A 23,084-nucleotide genomic window follows, 5' to 3' on the forward strand; every position below is an offset into this window, starting at 1 on the left:
GCAATATGTGTTTTTTGTGGGGTTCGGGTACGGCAAACGGAAGATCCACCCCAGGCGCGAATTTTTTTCCCCACGAAAGTTCCGGACCTCAGTAATGAACTCATTTGCATACAGCCAAACAGAGCTCACCTTGAAAATCCACATACTGTGTACTATTACAGTACAGCCAGTCAGGCATAGAATGGTGTATGCCATTCTGTGAGTACAGCATAGCAGGTCTCACATAAGCACCACATCCTCCACCACCATCATCCTCATAGAGTAATTGAACACCATCTCTATATGGGGCTCACATAAGGTACCTATGCTCAGACTGAGATTAGTGATACTGCATATACCCATTGATATATGTTAGGATCTTTCTGATTTCACGGGCGCCACTTGTTTTCTTAACGAAACGTTAGCACGCCGGGCGAAATGCTTAGCGGTATTTCGTCTGCCTTTACGTTCTGAGTTCAAATACCGCCGAGGTTGACTTTGCCTTTCACCCTTTCGGGGTCGATAAATAAAGTATCAGTTGCGTACTGGGGTCGATCTAATCGACTGGTCCTCCCCCCCCCCAAAAAAAAATTTCGGGCTTTGTGCCTAGATTAGAAAAGAATCGTTACTGGGCCGGATAAAAGCGCTTGGCGGCATTTCGCCCGTCTTAATGTTCTGAATTCAAATCTCATCTTTTCAGAGAGGATGAAGAAAGTAGCTTTCAAGCAGGGAGGTCGATGTGGTTTGGTTGTATCCATTATTTTGATATGATTGTAGTGTAGTGCGTGATTTGAGGGAGATTTCAGGCATGGCGAGCGACCACATAGAGAGCTTCATCTTCGGGTTTAGTTTTCTTTTATGCAACTGCATGTGTGATTTGAGGCAGATAAGACTTCTGTTTCTAGCATGTTGAACGACCACGTAGAGATCTCGTTGACTTAGATGTCCTTTCCTCTTACGCACCTAACTGTGCGTTTTGAAAGAGATTTAGTTGCTATTTATAGAACGACCAGCAACGACGGAGAGGTTTTCTCGTTGGCAACAATACGATTTAAAGGAGATTTAGTTGCTATTTCATGCATGGGAACAACCACGGAACTCATAATTGAGAGGCCCACCTCCAACAGATTCGGGTGTCCTTCCTTCATATAAAAAGGTAGGATTGATTGATTTTGAGCAAGAATTAGCTATTGTTTCTTTCAGGTCGACTGTTAACAGCTAGAAAAATGAAACTTTAGGTTTACCATTTTGTTTGACTCTCTATCTGTCTATCTATCTATCTATCTATCTATCTATCTCTATGGACGGACGGTAGACGTGTCGGCTCTGTAAGTTTTGCCTTTTTCATGTTTTAAAAAGTTTGTTTGTAAAGTTTATTTTATATACAAAGTTGTATAACAACTTGTAGACTCTCTGGTGCAAGTTTTTTGCGACGGAAATCTGCCCTGTGTGGCACATTTCCAGGATATAAAAACCAATTTCGGCTTTCTAGCCATTTTTTTTTTGAGACGATGGCGTCTTGTAGCCATGAAAATCTTTGTGACACGAACGCTGCATTTTGCAGTGTTTCGTTCGAAAAAGAATTTCCTAGTCTTCCTTCCTCACAGTTAAACGAGAGAATGGAGAAAAAGAAAAAAGAATTTACACACACAAATTCAAGTGTTAACACCGCCACCACCACCACCAACAACAACAAAAACAAAACTGTAACCAAGGTTACAAAACAGAACATAGACAATATTTCCAAAGAATGTGACGTCAGCACCAATTCTGGTGACGACATCATTACCACCACCACCACCAACAACAACGACAACAACAACAACAGCAGCAGCAGCAACATTTCAACTCAACCTTTGCTCCCTTCACCAGCAGCAAGCGAAAGAGAGGAAGGAAAAAGCCACAACACCACTGAAACAAATACCACATCTACTACCAATACCAGTACCAGCACCAGCAACAACAATAACAATAATAACACAAACAAAAACTTTGCTGAAGCTTTGAAGCAAAGTGAAACTGTTGTGTCCTACACAACAAAAGAAATAATAGAGATGAGAAAATTAATCACCAAAGAAAGCGGTGAAATACGCTTAAACGTACCACAACACATATTAGACGAAGCAAATAGGAAAACAATAATTTATAAAATAATAAACACAAAAAGTAAAAGGCCGGAACAAGCCAGTATAGACAAGATCGAAAGATGCTTGAGATCTATTTGGGACAAAAAATCCTATATCACGTATTATAGGTTTGCACAAGTTCAGGTGATTTTTCGAAATGAAGAGTTGGCGAAGACGTATTCAACGCTAACTCTTCACACACCTGAAATAACAATGTTACCCAGTTACCTTGGCCAAAAGGTAACAAAGGTAACAATAAAGCACGCACCTCCAACAATCGACACACTATGGTTGATATCGGCCATATGTATTGATATGGACAACATTAACATACTGAAAATAAACGTTGGAGAGAGCAATTGGACCGGAAAAAGCATACAAATCTTGTTCCACACAAACGAACAAGAAATCAAAAAAATCCCACCATACATCCGTTTGGCAACAAACCAAAAGTTGCATATAGTAGTAGAGGGCAGGCGGCCTCGCTGTTACTTATGCGACAGCGAGGCACACCTTAAAAAGGAGTGTCCGACTGCCCGAAAAACACAACAACAACAACAAGAACTAACTAAACACACAAAAAAAGCCTTGCTGCCCACACCGCCATCCACACAAAAAACAATAAAAGCAACATCAACAACATCAACGAAAGAAAATACAACAAAAACTACAAAATTAACAAACAAAGAAGACGAAAAAAGAAAAGACAATACAAAAACTGATACCCCTTCCCCCACATCACTTACACCACAACCAAAAATTCAACAACCAACAACAACAAAAACAACAATACAACCACTTACACAAGCAAACACAGAAGCATACAACATGCCTCTACCTCCTTCCGATTCCTCAGAGTTTTCATCTGAAGACGAGTCAAGTACTGAGGAATGGAAAATTGCCCAAAAAGGAAGGAGGAAGAGGAGCAAAAAAAAGAAAAACGAACAACAACAAAGCAGGGAGATTCACATCTCCCGAAAACACTCCCAACGCCTACATGATAGACACCCATAATAGCACACCAAAAACAATGCTAACAGCAATAGACACTACAAACACAGAGTTGATGAATTACATCAACTCTAAAACAAACATCACAAATAACGACATAAAAACAAACAACCACCCACGCACAACACCGCCAAAACATATTAAAATTTATCATGTAACACCAGCATTACACAACACAATAAAATCCCTCTACCCCAACTCGGTAGGGGGATTCCAGAAATATTTGTGCAAGAAATTGTACAATAGCCTCCTTGGTGAAAAATCCAAGGAGGAAACAAAACTTTCTAACGGCAAGTAACACTCTGTTCTTTTGTTTTGTGCTTTAAAGCACACGTATAAATAGAATCATGGTGAAGATTGGTTGTGTGAATGTGCGTGGCTTAGGGTCCCCTTGGAAACAAGGGTACCTCTTAAATGACATCAAGTCACACAATTTGGATATCATAGCCATTAGTGAGACCAGACTCCATGAACCGCGGGCCCTAAAGTCCATGTTTGGCGGACAGTTTAACATTTATTTTTCTCCCTGTCTGCCGAGGATGGGCGGTAGTGGCACGGCGGTTCTTTTTCGCAAGAGTCTGGATCTCCAAGTAAAGACGATATTTACGGACCCGGAGGGTAGACTGGTTGTCCTAGATGTGGACGGCAGCGATGGAGGCGCTTTTCGGTTGCTGGCAGTTTATGTGCCTCCTTTAACAGGTCGGTCAGACTTCTTTCGACGTCTAGAAGTATTCCTGGGAACGTCTCGTCCCTTACTTTTAGTGGGGGATTGGAATGCTACCTTGGACACGCATCTAGACTACGTGGGGAGTGACAAAAGTAGAAGGGGATGCAAAGGCCTCATAGACCTGCTCAGACGCTTCCAGTTGTCTGACAGGTACCGACTCGACCACCCAAATGTGCCAACGTGGACTTGGAGCAACCGCATTGGGTCGTCGAGATCGTATCTAGATAGGATAGTGTGTAGGACAAGAGATAGAGATAGTTTAGGATGTCCACAGTTCCACATAGTCAGCTACACGGATCACAAACTTGTGACGTGTACGCTAGACTTAGATAAGGCACATAGGCAGGGTCCCGGTTACTGGAAACTAAACGCGTCTTTCCCGTCGAGACAGGTTTTCAGAGACCGGATTAGCACGTTAGTAAAGAGGGCTTTGACGGGAGCCATCGTCAACAACAAATGGTGGTTTGCCCTCAAGAGAGCAGTGAGGGCGGAAGCAATAAGGTATAGCAGGGCACTAGCTGTAGAGAGGAACAGAGAAGAGGGGGAGCTAGTGATAAAGTTAGAAGAGGCATTGCGAAGTGGCATCGCATCCGACGTTTTAGCGGCGAGGTTGGCCCTCGACCAACACTTCAATGCTAAACACGAAGGGTGTGCTGTCAGGGCAAGGATGCGTGCTCTGAGGAATGAAGGTGTTGGAGCCGCACGAGAGGCCCGGGTGGCGGAGGCGCAGCGGGGTAACAGAGCCACCATCCGGTCTCTGGTAGACGAACAGGGGCGCGAATTGCTCGAGCCGAGCAAGATGTGCGAGGCGTTTCAGCGGCATTTTGCCCGACTGTTCGGGAGGAGTGGCGAGCGAGAAGGCAGGGTGGACTTTAGTGCCTACCTGCACAGCTTGCCACGACTCTCGGCAAGAGAGGCGGAGTGCTGCGAAGGGGTCATCACGGCGGAGGAGGTGAGGGACGCGATGGCGGGTTGCTCGACGGACAAATCTCCGGGTTTGGATGGTCTGCCCTACGAGCTTTACAACTGTATGCCAGACTTGTTTGGAGAAGTCTTGGCGGTCGTGTACTGCAACTGGCAGCAGAACGGGAGCATTCCCGGTTTTGTGAGCCGAGGAGCGGTAACGCTGCTGAAGAAAGATCCAAACAAGGGGGACGCCATAGATAACTTTAGGCCCATCACTCTGCTCAATGCAGACATGAAAATTTTGGCCAAGGTGTTAGCCAAGCGGTTGGCGCTTGTCATCGAGAAACTGGTCGGCACGGAGCAGACGTGCGCCGTGCCGGGCCGGAGCATCCATGACAACCTCCATCTGATGCGCTACATCATAGAGAGGGTAGTTAAGGAACCTGGCATGGGTGGGGCCCTGATCAATTTGGATCAATCGAAAGCTTTCGATAGGGTAGACCATCGATACTTGGAGGCCGTCCTCGAAGCGGCCGGCTTCGGTCCCGTTTTCCGCGGCTGGATGGCTGCCTTGTACACAGGCATCCGTTCGGTTGTTCGCGTCAATGGACGTCTATCGGGACCCTTCGACATTGCACGTTCGGTTCGTCAGGGATGCCCCCTGTCGCCGCTCCTGTACGTATTGACTCTCGAGCCACTACTGCGGAAGCTGGCGACGCTGAGGGGCATCCCGCGAGAACTGGGGTGCGGGACGAGCGTGTCGGCATACGCGGACGACGTCACCGTCATAGCGTCTAGCCACGAGCACATCGAGCTTGTCGGCGAGACGCTGAAAGACTACGAAGCGGTGACGGGAGCGAAAATCAACCGGGATAAGTCGGTGGGTTTGCTGCTCGGCACCTGGAGAAGCAAGCCCATACCGTCCGGCAGCGCCTCAGTAGTGGGACGCTGGACGGACGGTCCGGTCAAGTTGCTCGGAGTCTGGTTCGGTCCGGACCTGCAAACGGAGAAGAACTGGGACGAGATAACGAGTAGGGTGGCCACTCTCTGCCGGCAATGGTCCGAGAGGAAGCTGTCCCTAAAAGGTCGGGCGGAGGTGGCGAACGCGTACATCGCGTCCGTCATCGAATACCGCCTGACCGTCGTGCCTTGTCCCGATCGCGCCATCACCGAAATGGAGCGCATCCTCTCCCGCTTTTTGTGGAAAGGAAGCGTTCCGATGGTGAGGCGATCCGTTTGTTGCCAACACCCGCTGAAAGGAGGGCTGGGCATGCCGTGGTTGATGATGCGCAGACATGCGCTGAGACTGCGACATCTCCGGCTCTACGTAGACGACGGTGAGCAGGTGTGGTCGCCGTTTGTGCGACGCGCTTTCCCGCAGCTCGTCTCCATGACCGAGCTGCAGTCGTGGATCAAAAAGAGGCCGAGGAATGGCGAATGGCACCGTGAGTGTCGCGTTGCTCTGCAACAACTTTGCCGTCCCGGGTCGACCTTGAGCGGCTGCATCACAACGAAGTCATTCTATAGGGGATTAGTGGAGGGCAGGTACGACGACGATCTCGGGGCGAACCTGGGCGTCGACGAGGAATACCTGACCCGCCTGTTCAGGACGACTTTCGGGCCGGGACCTATGGACAACTTCCAGAGATCCCTGGCCTGGCAGTGTTACCGAGAGGCGCTACCCGTTCGGGATAAGCTCTATAGACACGGCTCGCGAAATGCGGGGCCGACCTGCCCGAGATGCGGTCAGAGCGATGAAACCGTTCTGCACGCACTCGTGCAGTGTCCAACCATTTCGGAGCTGTGGGCTTATGTCGAACGACTGCTGTCGCGTGTGGGACGAGTCGGTTTATCAACCGAGTCTATCGTCAATATCGTCACGCCTCCTTCCTTTAAACGGGAAGGAAGAGCTGTATTTATCGTACTTGTGGCTATGGCCAAAGAATGCATCTGGTGGACGCGTCTGAAAGGATTAGAGACAAATACTTTCCTCTCTGGTCAATCTCTCATCAACTTTTTCAAGTATCACTTGAAAAGGAAGGTGAGAGTAGAGAGGCAAGTGTTGTCTAGCAAATGTTTCGAAAAAAGATGGATACATGTAGCAAGAATGGCACGTATAAATGACGAAGCCACCTTGACCATGATTCTATAAAACGTTTTAAAATTTTGTAAACAAAGAAATTTTAATTAACAAACTGTGACGCTAAAGACCGAGGTTACCGTGGTCTTTTCGTAGGTTTTTCTTTCCACGGATAACCTCCCCATTTATTGGGAATTTTTTGTATTATTTCGTATTTTTTGTAAATACCCCAAACGTTTTGCGATGTTTTTTTTTTTTTTTTTTTTTTTTTTTTCATCGTTGTCCCCACTTTTGTTTTTTTTTCTGCTTTGTTTTCGACCCCCTCGAAAAGAAAAACTCTACATTTGTATTTTGTCCCCTCTGTGTTGAGCCCTGTGTGGCTAATAAAGAAACCTATCTATCTATCTATCTGCCAGTCTCTATTTATCTATCTATCTATCTATCTGTCTGTCTGCCAGTCTCTATTTATCTGTCAATCTATCTATCTATCTGTCTGCCAGTCTCTATTTATCTGTCAATCTATTTATCTATCTATATGTCTGTCTGTCTGTCTGTCCATTTCTGTCACACGTGCCTTCCAGCACGAGCTCCCCCCTCCCTTAAACGCTTTGCAGTAAAATAGCAATCAAACGGACTCAGGTAAGTCTTTATATGCGGCTCTTGATATTATTATCACCTGAGATATTTTTAACGACTTTTATTTCATTGATTTTATTTATATCATTGATTTTCAATCGAGTTTGCTTGAAACGTACACAAACACAAGCACATACACACATACGTACACATGCATACATCTAACAATATACAAGTTTTCACTTTTGTAAAGATTTGCTTAAATCTTTATAGTTTATACTTTATATGTGACCGCAGTCACCTAACTAGCCTATTGCAACAGAGGGGATGGGGATATCCTGATAGCTGGGTGTGCTGAACAGAATTATAAAAACCATACTGTTTATAAAATTCGATTGTTTTTCAAGAAAATTCACAACACAAAAAATAAAATCAGGTTACATTTATTTAATACAACTGCAATCTACGGCAACGCAATGCAAAAAATTTCAGAAAATCGTTCTTGTCTATAATTGATTTGAAGTTACCAAGAGAAGCAAGTATCACGAGGTTTGATTTTCGCGGGTGCTTCATATTTCGTCGAAAGGGAGTCATAATTCAAGTAGGCGTTGAAAACGATGACTCGCGTGTGGCTGTGCTAGACCCAAATGTTTATACTGCTCCATACAATAGATAAACATTTGGATACATAATGATCCAAAAATATCCAGTATTATCATCATATTTTGTTTGAAAATGTATGCTTAAGTCACTTTAAGTTCAGACAGCAAGGCCGATTTATCGCAATTAACTAAATGGCTCAAAGGTTTTAAAATATCAAAATCCAAAAATGTCTTGGAGATTGGTAGTAGACTTGCCAAGGAAGAATATATGCTGTCGTTTTGCTCTGAAAATCTATTATCTAGCTCTCCCAAGCTTTCATCGATGATGGTGAAATAAATTTTGTGGTGAAAGATTATCCAGTCATCTTGTGATGGTACCAGGGCTTCAACAACATTGGAACCCGCAAGCTTTTCGATGCATGCGTTCTTCAATAACATTAAATTGACTCATTTGTTTCAGAATCTCATCTAATATCAAAGAGTCTCTTAGTTTGGTTCTTGGCCATCTTAAGAAGCTCAAGGCCATGGTATATATCACACCTGTGACTCTGAAGGTGTTTGTCTACTGGCCTAATTATATGCAAAAATTTCCTAAGAACAAGGGCTAGAAAAAAAAACATTTTGTAACGAACTTGATGTAAAATTCCAGTTGCCTCAAAACATGTTTTTGAATCTGATGAATCTGTGCACTCGGTCAGCAAACCAACAATCTTGGAGTGATTTTCTATTACAGAAGCCATGGCACTGAAATGACCCGACCACATTTGCTCCATAAGACGTGGCAATTTCAATCATTTGCAGAGACTAGCTATCCTTGGCCGTTTAATAAAATTATGAAGAACGTAGCTAACTCCGGAATCCGCTTTATTGTGTTAACCGCGACAAGATGCAACTGATGATTAAGACAATGAACAAAGTATATGTTTTTCAAGTCGATACTGAATCTTTATTTGAACGCCATCTATTTTGCCAGACATCACAGAAGCACCATCGTAGCATTGTGACAACATACGCTTTGGGTCAATGCCAAGGTTGGTTAATTCCTTAATTAACAAGTCGGCCAATGGTTCAGCATCATAATGTTGAGTAGTTGGCATTGCAACTAAATTTTCCAGAATCCTGCCGTTCTTCAAATTCCTAACAGTCGCAATATTTTCAGTACTAGCAGAGATACCCGGCGTTGTTCTGCATTAAAATGGCATAGTTTTTTGTTTTTTTTTATTTGTTTCAGTCATTTGACTGTGACCATGCTGGAACAAAAAGAAAGAAACAAACAAACAAACAAAGAGGGGAGAGAAAGAAAGAGGGAGGAAGGTAGAAAGAAAGAAAGGATGGAAGAAAGAAAGAAAGAAAACGAAAGAAAGAAGGAAGGAAGGAAAGAGGGAGGATCAAAACAAAGTTGTGGGAGTAAATACAAATTAGCATGTAAGAATTATGCTTATTGATAACAAAATATGAATACAAAATCTCTATTCATTATGGTCATCCATTCTGATCATCTTACTACTGCAAGAACGTCCTCTTTTTTGACGATTTCTTGCGCACACCAGGAATATCTCTTATCAAGCACCAGCAGTAACCTGCCATCGTGTTTAAGTCCCATCGGCCTTGATAGCGTTCTTCCATTACTTTTACATCTTGATGAAAGCGTTCGCCTTGTTCTTCGCTAACATCACCCGGGTTCTCTGGAAATTGAATCAAATGGCTAAGTAGTGAAATTTAATGCTCATTCTACATCCAAGTGCCTGCAAACTCAAAAGCAGTTCCTCCACAACCTCTTGATAGTTGTCAGCTTTCCTGTTCTCAAGGAAATTCCACACCACATCAGAGAAGGCATTCCAAGCTCTAGCCTCCGCGGCACTCATTGTTGTAACAAAATATGGATTCTTGAGGAGTGTTCTTATTTGAGGTCCATCAAATATTCCGACTTTCTTCTCGTTACTGAGACTTGGAAAGGTTGTACATATATATATATATATATATATATATATATATATATATATATATATATATATATATATATATATATATATATGTAGTGAAACTACCTCCCGCCATTAGATACAAACTACTATCGCCATTACATACAATCTTCTCATTTAAATATAAATAAATGCGAGCGTAGTAGAGAACCCATTCCTTGACATCACGTGACTGATCATTATTCGAATCGGCAACTTCTTCGAACCGTTCCCGCCAGAACGCAAACTGACCAATCACGGCCCCTAATAAGGTCACGTGATAGGGTAAAATTCTGAAGCCTTCGGGAGCCCATAGTTTGTTATAAATAGCTTTAACTCATACCCAATAATTCGTCTCGGTCCAGTTTCTCTTTGAGAACTGTTCCGTGTACCACACGACAGCAGCAGCAGCCAGCGACCACTTCAGCAGCTTCGTCCAGCCACGATGACCTCCGCCGTCGCCACATCAGCAACAAGAGTCTACTACTACTATCCAGCATCATCATCATGACCAACACGAATCTACGATTACTACTAACTAGCGTCAACACGAATTACTATGTACACCAAACCAAACCTCCGCGGCACATCTCTCTCTTCGATTCTGTTAGGTGACTCAGCTTCACCACGGTAAATAAACAGACAAGAGTTCTTAAACAGACAAGAAATTCTCAGCCAGCGATCAACATCTGTATAACAAGAATCAAGGCCCTGGCATCGACGCCAAAACACAACTAGTGATAAGCACTGCCACACTCAGCCAACTCACTTTCACATACAGAACTTTTCCTATAGTGTACTAAAGAACTGGTATAATTGTTCACGTGTATTGACTCTCTTTTTCTCTGCTGTAAACACTCACACACATGTATCACTCACATACACACTTTTCTTTGCATGACGGCCTGTCTTTGATTATGTTCTTAAATGTCGCATTCACACTCACACACAGACATACATCTTTTACGCCACAATAAATATCTCTGTTATTCCATCTTATACGGTTGTGGTCTTTCATTACTGGTCATCTATGTTATCGTCGTATAACATATCATATATATCATTATTTGATATATATTTGTATGTTCGACCGTGTGACACGTTTAAATAAAAGGAGTCCTGTTTTTCCATTCGTCACCATATCTCCTTTTTGAGTTCGCACGGTCGTACCTTACATATATATATATATATATGAAGCAGTCTCAACTGTAATCAAGAGCTTTGATGAATTGCTTTATCACATCAAGTTTCAACACACGTCTTGCAAAGTTCGTGGGGAGCCCAGGTTTTGTCCAGGTCTCAAAGTGTTACTTTAATGTAAGCAGGATACACCTTCTTGATAAAGTTATTAATGTTGCGCCTTTGACCCTGTGGAGTGAAGTTTCCACAGACGTAACATACGATGTCGGGGTCATTACAGCACATCTTTCTTTTTGATTTATATGACAATCCAGCCAAAATTCCCCGCAAGCGGTGGTGTAAAGTTAACTTTTGGTATGCTCCAGGTAAATAAAGGTATACACCGATGGCACAAAAATGTGATGTGATAGAGCAAATCTGAGGTCAGTTTTGGAATTAGCACCCAAAAATTAGTCTAAAATAGATTTAAGATTTTATGCCAGAAAATAAAAGTTTTATTTTGTTGACCAGTGTTATTGATCTGATCTGAGATATCCGCGCACGCTGCAGGTTTCTTTTTAGGTAACCTGAGCACTCCGAGGAAGACACGGTAACAAGCTCCTTCGTTGTAACCAACGCCCTCGGGGCGTTCGTAGCAAACGTCATCTGTCTGTCGAGTGTCAGCTGGACGAAGAAATATGTTCTGTGCCGCTTGGTGTCACGGGAAGATGTGACGGTGCCACCTCCGCGCTGCTAGACTGTACATTGAAGATTACTCACTTCCACCCGAAACGGAGGACTCCCGACGTCTTATTGTAAACTTAACAAGAAGAATAGATTTAATTGCATCCATCGAAATGCCATGTTTGTAGTCTGCTTAAGTCGAATCCCGTCTAATGATTGCATTGATGATGTGCATGGTTGCAACCATTGCATTTTAGCGTCTCCCTTAAATGAAGGTCATTCTTTCAAATATTTATGCAACAGTAATGGCTTTCATGAAATAAACTAGTCGTGGGTTTCTCGAAGATTCCCAGACTGCCTAACATCATGAAAGGATTTTTGAATTGGACGCCCCAATGTCGCCTAGTGCACTGAACTCTTAGTTTTGATCATACACTTTGAAATTGCCTTTGTCACCCCACAGAAAAGCGTCTTTCAGACAATTCTTGTAGACATTATTTACGTTATTTACATTTGACGGATATCTGCCCTCATCTTGTTTGTCGTTAACACAACGTTTCGGCTGATATACCATCCAGCCTTCATCAGGTGTCTTGGGGAAATTTCGAACCTGGGTTCTCATTCCTAAAGTATTATTATTATCATTATCATTATTATTATTATTATTAACATATGGCGTAGTGGTTAAGAGTGTGGGCAATTAACCCCAAAATTTCGAGTTCGATTCCAGGCAGTGACCTGAATAATAATAATAATTTGGCCCCTCGTATCATTAATAATACCTAATTGGTAAAAGCAAATTACCGCCCCTCGTATCGTCCGACATGTTTGTTTATATTCGCGAGTGCCCGTTTGTTTTATTTTTTAGTATAAAATATTAAAAAATGGATGAATCTTTCTCATTTTTTGCATACATCATTTATTCTATATATATATTTTCCATTTTCATAACTTTTTTTTAAAATTGCATTTCATTTTCTTGGAGAGATGCATTTCCAAAGGAGCGCCCAAAATAGATGTGGTCCAAAAACTTAGCCCAAGGCAGAAAAGTTGTGACAGCGATGACTGAAAAAGTGAAAGTGTTTATCTAGTTAGGGCAGACAGTAATTGCATGGCGAAATATCAATGTTGAGATCTCGCACAGAGCAAGAGCGAAGTGGAAGGCATTTGTCTCAATGAATGATGTGATGAAAGCACACCTGCATTCCAGTCTTTAATAGTACCGTACCTACGTGCACTTCTATATGCACGAGAGACGTGAGGTACTTACGAAAAGAACTAGCTATGATACTGGGGTTTATGGAAAGATCCATTCCGAGAATATCATTGCGAGAGCATATCCAAAATGAAGTAATTCGAGAACGGTGCTGGGTGAACAATATAGTCGCAGATGTCGGGGTCATTACAGCACATCCTTCTTTTTGATGTTGTATCCATAACTAGATCATAGTGGTTCAGTTCACACCCGAAAAGAAGGACTTTAAAGTAAAACTTACTTACCTTGAACATATTATTCAAAATTTATATGACAATCCAGCCAAAATCCTCGTAGGAGAGGACAGTCATAAGATTCACACACAAGTAGAGCTGTGTCCTTGCCAAATGGTATCAAAGAAATCAAAAGAGACCACTTGGAAGATTTCCAAGACGGTGAGAAGATGACATGGTACAAAAATTTGGACCCGAATGAAAGAGAAGAACGCAGAACGAAGAATTACAGTGTATTGTAACCAGCGATGTATAAAGACAATTGATAGTCTAGTCGATAGAACATAGAGCGTTATCGCTAAGGAAGAAATTCCACATCAGTAAAGTCAGAACAGGAATTCCAAGTATTGATACTGAATACCAAAATTGTGAAATAAGGATTATTTAAAACATATTGATCAGAACTTACCTCGTTAAAATGGTGTTATCTATTTTTGATTACTGCATTATTTTGAAACTATTTCATGTGACTAAACAGACACATCGTGATGGACTTAAAAGCAGAACCACCTACAAGGACCTCCTTTTAATTTTTTAAAATTGTGTTCTCTGTTTTGTCCACATGTGAATAAGTTTTTGAATAGCTTTCATATATGATAATTGTGGACTCGTAATACGCAGCAAAGCAAGGATCGCTTCCTGCAGCAGAAAACACAAACCTACTCATGATTGGCAATTAGCACCGCAAAACATTTCTTACATGATAACCATGTTCAAAATCGAAGTAAACCTATCAAATCAGTAGATAGGTCCAGTGTAATCCGTGAGTAGGAGAAGTGCAGCCGGAGAGTGTAGAGTTCAGAATAAAACAGTCCAGAATGAATAAATCCAGAATGAAAGAAGGTAGAATCCAGAAGTTCGTGTTTGATGAGTAGAGACAGGATTAGCTGGTGCGGATCTCTGAACTGTTGTTCACGACAGGAGAGTTCACTCTTTGTACATGCAGACATACACACGTACGCACGCTCATACAGATCCAATCTATGAATGGAGCTGCAAAAAATTTGTAAAACTTTAAGACATGCAGCTATTATGCATGACAATACATACATAAAACAAAACATTCAAATCTGCACATGCACTGACTCCAAATACTGCACATATACAAACATACCTGCAAAAATATCCTGTTGATGTTGAAAGTCCAATGAAGGGAGCCTTGGATCTAAGTTAGAAACCGCTCTTTCTCTATTTACAAGAAATTCTGAAATAATACTCAATGATCTCTCTCTCTCTCTCTCTCTATTTCTCTCTCTTTATATATATATCTCTCTCTCTCACACACACACACACGCACAAACACACAGTAAATTTATTTATTTTATTAATAATTTTTGGTCTCTGAATATCTTTTTCATTGTTAATTAAATGCAAAGTATTTATTCTGCAATAAAAATATTTAATTGATATTTCACAACCTGTTTACTCTGGAGATAAATCGTGACAACCCTATATTTCCATTATATCCACTGGGCATATCTGTAAATACGATGTCAGCTGTATAACTAGATTTATGGAAAGTGGGGAAAAAATTATAGCACAAATATATCTTGTATGGCTTTCCAAATTCATGACGATTAATTTACTGAGGTTTTAGTTGCCATTTAATTACCTGGCGATGTAATTTGTATGGCTATCAATTTACTGGTGATGAAATTACTTAGCGATGTATTTACCATGATTCAAATGAATATGGCTAGGAATTTACCAGCGAGGTTTGGCTTGCGATAAAAATACCTGGTGATGAAATTAGAGATGATATATTTACTACAATGACAAGGAATTAACATGCATTTTTTTTTTTTTTTTTTTTTTTTTTTTTTGACTTGTGATGAAAATTACCTGGCAATAGAAATCCAGACAATGCATTTACCGCGATGTAATTACACACCGCAGGCCCCTTCTGATCAAGCAAATCCAATAATTTAAGGTGTTCCAGCCATGACGACCGCATTTTTTCATATCTTTTATCTTTTACTTGTTTCACTCATTAGACTGCGGCCATGCTGGGGCACCGCCTTGAATCAATTTTAGTCGAATGAATTGACCCCAGTACTTATTTTTATTTTTGTTTTAAGCCTGGTACTTATTTTATCGGTCTTTTTGACGAACCGCCAAGTCGATGGGATATAAACAAATACTGGTTGTCAAGTGGTGGTGGGAGACAAACACAGACACACGCAGATATACACATGTATAACGGGCTTCTTTCAATTTCCATCTACAAAATTCACTCACAAGGCTTTGGTTGGCCTGAGGCTATATAGTAGAAGACGCCTGTCCAAGCTGCCATGCTGTGGGACTGAATCCAGAATCATATGGCTGGGAAGCAAGCTTTTTACCCACTTGAAAAAAAATTATATGTCTAGGAGTAGAATCTCAGCTACATAACTGATTTATTATAAAAAGTGAGGGGAAAAAATAAAACAAATCCATCCTGAATGTTTTTCTGAATTCATTCAGCTTGTTTAAACAGTATTTCTGAAAATGTGGGGCAAATTTGACTACGTCCATTCATTTGGGGAAACCAATTAGGGACCATAAAAAAGATGAGAGAACTAGAACAGTATGAGATCCTTGGTGTCTCTCTATGCAACTAAATTTCAAACAACATCTGAGAACAATGCCAGCAGTAGCCAAACATTGAAGACCAGTTGTGGCAGCGCAACCCATAGTAGTCTGGCTATGTCTGTAGGATGAGCACTGGAAGACTACCACATGAACTTTTGCGGTGGCAGTGACCCCCACACTGGAGAATCCAGCACAGTGCACTGAAGACATGGGTAAAACAAATTGAAGAAGACCTGAAGTTGCAGCACCTCCACCTCAAGCATGCTAAGGCTAGCACCATGGATCAGAAAGCAAGGAATTCTCTACTCGAGTATAAATTAGGGTTGTACCACTAATCTGTGTATATATATATTTAGTAGAAAGTGGGTTATACATCTTTAGATTGTATACCTGACTTTCTACTATAAAATTAAAGAATATAACGGAACGCTGAACTCCAGACTATCAACTTAAACAACACTTTATTCAGGTGGTAAACATACATATCTTTAGTTCTTGTTGTTACAGCTTCTGTGTGTATGAGCATAGTTGTTGGGACGTTGTTCTGTAGTTGTGAGCGAGCTGTCGAGTGTAAGTCCGAAAGATGTAAAGAGACGGCTTAAATACGTCCATGCTCAATCGCTGGCCAGTGAGAAAGAGAATGAATTGAGCGGGAAACGCTTGGTTGTTTAATTCTACGCATGCGTAAGACTACGCATGCGCACGGCGTTACTACATATATATATATATATATATATATATATATATATATACCTGTAAAAATATGTGACACTTATTCAGTAGCCATGATAAAACTCCGAGTTTTGGATGCCGGGGTGGGAACACATGCCAACATCTCTTCAGTTATCCGGCCATGGAATTTTCAATGGACAGATAACTGAAGAGATGTTGGCGTGGGTTTCCACCCCGGCATCCGAAACTCGGAGTTTTATCATGGCTACTGAATAAGTATCACATATTTATATTGTTTTGCATTATGTCTTTTCAACTTTATGCTGATCTCAGGGAACATACTTAAAAACAACAATTTTAAACACATCTTAAAGCTTAATACTGAAGTGGAAAATCAAAAAGAATGTATTAAAGAATATTCTACATTTGTATTGAGTCCTGTAGTATATTGCTTATAGTGGATCAACAAAAATTATATATATATATATATATATATATATATATATATATATATATATATATATATATGTATATATGTAACAGTGGCAACTCCAGCTCTGAGGCTGTTCGGGCTTAGCCCGAGTATAAATTTAGTAAAGTGAATATGTATTTGCAAGCCTATTTAATTTCTACCAACACTGACTTCAGGTATGTAATTTCAGCCAATAACTTGGGCTCCTTTTATTGGTCGCAGTTCATTAATTTACCTTCAGTGCCTGGCGGTCGTCTTAGAGGTGCCCTGTATCAAAAAATATCCTTCGTAGCAGATGTTCTCTCGACATGATTCACACATACCTGACTCGGGCTCAGAAGTTACAGCCCGAGTTGTTATCTATAATCATAAAAATTAAAAGCAATTTAAATTCAGTATTTTGTTCAAATAATAGATTTCTATAGAGATACGGGTTTAAATTCCAATCTATGAAAAGTTTTCGCTCTGCAATGTTCTTAAAGGAACGAAAAATTATCTAACAACTCAAGCTGATACAAATGAACCTGGTGGGTGAAAAGGACTAACTGACATCCTTTGTCAAAAGTACAGGCAACAGTCAGATTGGTGACGTTTGTTGTGCACTCTGCTTTCATTATTTGATTGTTGTTATATAGTAGTAAGTTGGGTTAATATAAATGAGAATGGTAAGGGGTAAAGGACTGACATCTCTTGTCAAGAGTACAGGTGACAGTCAGACTGCAGAAGTTTTATGTGCATTCTACTTTCATTATTTGATTACTGTTATTCTGTGTGTCTATGTGCAAAAGATCATTTGTGTTTTGCATGGTTGCCTTATTTTTACTTTTAACATAGAAATGGAGAAAGACATAGTACTAGATATACATGAGTAAAATGTTAATGTTCGAAACTGCAGTACACAGCTAATTCTTTATTCTGTATATTTCTCATTTTGTCCTGTTCTGGTGTTTTGCGAAATTTTTCTGGAGAACATTATTTTTCTTTGTGGTTGGGTTGTTAATGACTAGCATATTGGATGTCCACCTAGTAGGTCATCCCTTATACACGTGTGTATATATATATATATATATATATATATATATATATATATATATATACATACTATAGCCTCAGGCCCACCAAAGCCTTGTGATTGGATTTTGTACATGGAAACTGAAAGAAGATTGTTGTATATATGTATATATTTGTGTGTGTGTGTGTGTGTTTGTATTCCCACCATCGCCTGACAACAGATGTTGCTGTGTTTGCATCCCCGTCACTCAGCCGTTTGGCAAAACACACCGATAGAATAAGTACCAAGCTTACAAAGAATAAATCCTGGGGTCGATTTCTTTGACTAAATGCAGTGCTCCAGCATAGCTGCAGTCACATGACCGAAACAAGTAAAATATAAACAACTATGCCATTTGAATCCCGAGCAATGCTGGTTTTCTCTGCTAGTATATATATATATATATGATATATATATATATATATATGATATATGTATATATAAATATAATCTGTTTCAGGCCCTTTGCTCTGCAAAGCCCAGAAGGACAGTGTTGGACATTGATATTGTCCAAATCTGGACTAATCCAGACTCGCATTGCCACAGAAAAGGATGCGGAGAAGGAAGAGAGGTTTCCAGTGTGTCATACCACGAATGAAAATGAGCAGATCGATTTTTTGGTCGTCTTAACAATAAAGGTATCTATAGATTTCATACAGTATTTAAAATGATTTCATTTATATTCTACCCCCATATTTCAACTAGGTGTAGAGTGATAAGAAGCTTGCTTCCTGACCACATGGTTCCATGTTCAGTCCGACTGTGTGGCACCTTGGGCTGACCAAAGCCTTGTGAGTGGATTTGGTGGACAGAAACTGAAAGAGGGCCGTTGTGTCTGTATGTGTATCTGTGTGTGTGTGTGTGTGTGTGTGTGTGTGTGTGTGTGTGTGTGTGCATGTCTCTTTGCATCTGTGTTTGTCCCCCACCATCACTTGATAGCTGGTGTTGGTGTGTTTGCATTCCCATAACTTAGCAGTTCGGCAAAAGAGACCAATAGTATAATTATCAACCTCAAAAAAAAAAGAAAGAAATTCTAGAGTCAAATCATTCAGCTAAAATTCTTCAAGACAGTGTCCCAGCATGGCCACAGCCTAATGACTGAAACAAATGAAAAGTATATATATTATCATCATCATTTAACATCTGTCTTCTGTGTTGATATGGGTTGGGTACTTGGACAGGAAGTAACAAGTCATATAAATATATATGTATATCATATCATATATATATATAAATATATATATATATATATATATATATATATATATATATATATATATATATATATATATAATAATATAAATAATATATAGATATATGCATATATCCATACATATATGTACATACCAACATCTATATGTATACATACAAGCATATATGGGTACAGGACATTACAAAAAGTGTTAAACACAATGAGAAACGAAAACATAAAGATGAAGGCAGAAAACGAACTTTTTTTTCGAACAACAAAAAAAAACAAACAGAGAAACGAGACATGCAACATAAAGAATATTACCCTTCTTCAGTTGTCCCTGCTCCATCTACTCCGCGTTTATATATATATATATATATATATAAAGTGTAGTATATTGCCACTTAAGTGTGGCTGACCCCTAGGGGTGGATGTTACTGTTGCTTTTAGCCCCAGGAGGACATCTCCTCCAGCTGGGTTATCGACACACGACTGTGTCCTGTTTGCCAAGGGAAGTTATCCCTCTCACCATGATCTGCAGCACGAACGGATCCGGATTTCAGGGTTATTTCCCTTCGTCGGCGTTCGACAGCCACTGACCTTGGTGAGAGAGACAAAATCCTGGCAATCTTATATCTACTTTTCCAGTGAAATTCTTCACTGATATCGAAAAGGTGAAAACAAGCAATGTTAATTCTCTAAATGAAGTATTAACAGTAACTGCACGATAAAGTGTAGTATATTGCCACTTAAGTGTGGCTGACCCCTAGGGGTGGATGTTACTGTTGCTTTTAGCCCCAGGAGGACATCTCCTCCAGCTGGCTTATCGACACACGACTGTGTCCTGTTTGCCAAGGGAAGTTATCCCTCTCACCATGATCTGCAGCATGAACGGATCCGGATTTCAGGGTTATTTCCCTTCGTCGGCGTTCGACAGCCACTGACCTTGGTGAGAGAGACAAAATCCTGGCAATCTTATATCTACTTTTCCAGTGAAATTCTTCACTGATATCGAAAAGGTGAAAACAAGCAATGTTAATTCTCTAAATGAAGTATTAACAGTAACCCTAGGGGTCAGCCAAACTTAAGTGGCAATATACTACACTTTATCGTGCAGTTACTGTTAATACTTCATTTAGAGAATTAACATATATATATATATATATATGACATGGCTGAGTGGTAAGAAGCTTGCTTCCCAACCACATGGTTCTGGATTCAGTCCCTCTGTGTGGTACCTTGGGCAAGTGTCTCCTACTATAGCCTCAGGCTGATCAAAGCCTTGAGAGTGGGTGTGGTAGATGGAAACTGAAAGAAGCTTGTCGTATATGTATATATATATGTTTATCATTCAACTACGGTAGTAATTGAATAATATTCTGAAGGCTACAATTTCCTTACATGCAGCATCTTCAGAGCTTTGTCGCTAGTTCAGTTCTTAACTAAATTGAAAACTGTTAGCAATTTTGAAGAGGACTGGTCCCTAGCTACAATTTGGCATTAAAAAAATTGAGAATTGGTCCAGTACGAAAAAGTTTACATCAAAGTTTGTAACGGTGTTATAGGAGAGTAAGTAACACCTCCAATCAAGTTTAGATCTAAATCACTTTTTTTTATTTCAAAAGTAAAATATATTTGTCTTAGCTTCACTGAAAGAAGAAAGCATGAAGAATTCCATAGTTTTGTTCCCATGCGACAAAAATTTGTATCAAAAGAGTTGTGAGGTAAAATATCATGAAAAAAATAGAAATAAGGCAAAAAATTGGATTTAAGTATAATTAACTTTTTTTATTTTAAAAACAAACTATATTTTAATTAAGCTTAAATGATAGAGCTCAATTCGAGGAATTTCAGGGTATCAATCTCATGCAATACCAGTTGATCTAATTGACTGGCTCTCTCAACAAAAATTTTAGACCTTGTGCCTAGAATAGAAAAGAATATTTTAAGTAAAAATTTTCTTGTTCTGTACTTTACCAGATGTAATGACTTGTCCTGTACTTTTTGAGGTTTATAATCTTAAGAATATTATTTCTCTTGCTTGCATTTTTCCACGTAAGATATCTATGTGTGCATTTGTGTCCGTGCTTGTCTCTCCATCACTGCTTAACAACTGGTGTTGGTGTGTTTACATCCCTGTAACTCAGTGGTTCAATAAAAAAGATCGATACAATAAATACTAAGCCTAAAAAAACCAAAAAAGTTTTGGGATCCACTTGTTCGACTGAAACCTTTTAAGGCAGTGCTCCAGCATGGCCACACTCAAATGACTGAAACAAGTAAAAGAATGAAAGAATACACACACGCAGACATGCGCGTGCACGCACACACACACACACACACATCAAAGCTGAAACTAAAATCATGGTATATGTCTCATTTGTTCTTTCTCCACTGTTTCTACTCTTCTGAGTGGAGGTGCAATGGCCCAGTGGTTAGGGCAGCGGACTCACAGTCATAGGATCGTGGTTTCGATTCCCAGACCGGGCATTGTGAGTGTTTATTGAGCGAAAACACCTAAAGCTCTACGAGGCTCTGGCAGGAGATGGTGGTGAACCCTGCTGTATTCTTCCACCACAACTTTCTCTCACTCTTACTTCCTGTTTCTGTTGTACCTGTATTTCAAAGGAGCCAGCCTTGTCACACTGTGTCACGCTGAATATCCCCCGAGAACTACGTTAAGGGTACACGTGTCTGTGGAGTGCTCAGCTACTTGCACGTTAATTTCACGAGCAGGCTGTTCCGTTGATCGGATCAACTGGAACCCTCGACGTCGTAAGCGACAGAGTGCCATCAACAATGACAACTACTCTTCTGAAAATCGGACTATATACATACATCATGTAAAAAGCTGTTGGTGAGATTTCACCAGGAATGTCTCTGCCACATATTTAAAAATAAGCTGGTCCTTACTCATTTCAAACATTGAGGTTTTTGCTGAAGCTAGCATCAGATCAATCCAAGCCATGTTTATTAGGAATCAATTATGATGGACAGGCCATCTCATCCATGTGGATGGTGAGCACATTCCCTTTATGGTGAGCTAATACTGTGAAAGAGAGAAAAATAGAAGCTGAAGAAAAATATATGAACTCTTTAAAATCAAATTTGAAATGCCTTTAATTATATTATAAAAATCTTGAATCACTTGTGGAAGGTAGGGGAGTGTCGAGAGCTATGATGTGGAGTGGTGTTAAAGATTTTGAGCTTGACAGAGTTAAATGTGCTGAAAAGAAAAGATTTCACAAAAACGAGTATCATATCAATAACATTTCAAGCATTTTTCATTCCTTCTTTGCTGCACGAAGTGTACATATCTCCTGTTAGTGTGAGATGGCACCAGTATGACCATGTGGGTAAGGCATAAATGAACTATTGAAATTTCCTTCTGGATAACCAGTTTCAATACAACATCTATGAAAAAACTTGCAAATCATGTGAAGAATTGAAGCAGCACTTGAACATTCATAACAAACAAGCAGGAAATGGAGCCAATGCTTGATTGAGACATTACTGCAGCTCTTCAAGGTTTCAAAAGTCATTTAAGATCGCATGCTAGGAAAGAGCAATTCAGATACAAGAAGAGGTCAAGCTCGGCAAGGAGCAGATGGCCACTGCGTGTGTGTGTGTGTGTGTGTGTCTGTGTGTGCATGCGTGTGTGTTTGTATGCGCATGCATGTGTGTGTGTGCATGTATGTATGTCATTATTCACCTTTATTTAAAGATTTCTTGCCACCAGAGAAAGAGCCGGTTTCCAACCTAGACTCAAAGCTCCTTCATTGAATTCCAACATCAGCTACAGGGTATTTTTGTATGCATGTATGTATGTATATGTGCAGATTTGTATGTTTTGTTTTATGTATGTCT

The 23,084-nt window shown here is 40.4% G+C and overlaps 1 protein-coding gene across 3 annotated transcripts in view; it reads left to right on the top strand.

Moving 5' to 3' along the window:
• The first annotated feature begins 988 nt into the window (after positions 1-988).
• LOC128250601 (uncharacterized) overlaps positions 989-23,084 on the top strand; it is a 33,738-nt gene continuing 11,642 nt past the window's right edge. For 2 of the 3 annotated variants that reach the window (XM_089340128.1, XM_089340130.1), the window contains exons 1-2: positions 989-1,135; positions 18,486-18,663. The gene's annotated coding sequence lies outside the window, so the exon portion shown is untranslated. Of the gene's footprint in view, positions 1,136-7,391; positions 7,469-18,485; positions 18,664-23,084 lie in introns of those variants that run through there. The other variant, XM_089340129.1, reaches the window with a different exon arrangement.

The sequence above is a fragment of the Octopus bimaculoides genome, chromosome 23 (assembly GCF_046866305.1).
Source record: "Octopus bimaculoides isolate indiv1 chromosome 23, ASM4686630v1, whole genome shotgun sequence".
In the NCBI taxonomy this organism is placed as follows: Eukaryota; Metazoa; Mollusca; class Cephalopoda; order Octopoda; family Octopodidae; genus Octopus; species Octopus bimaculoides.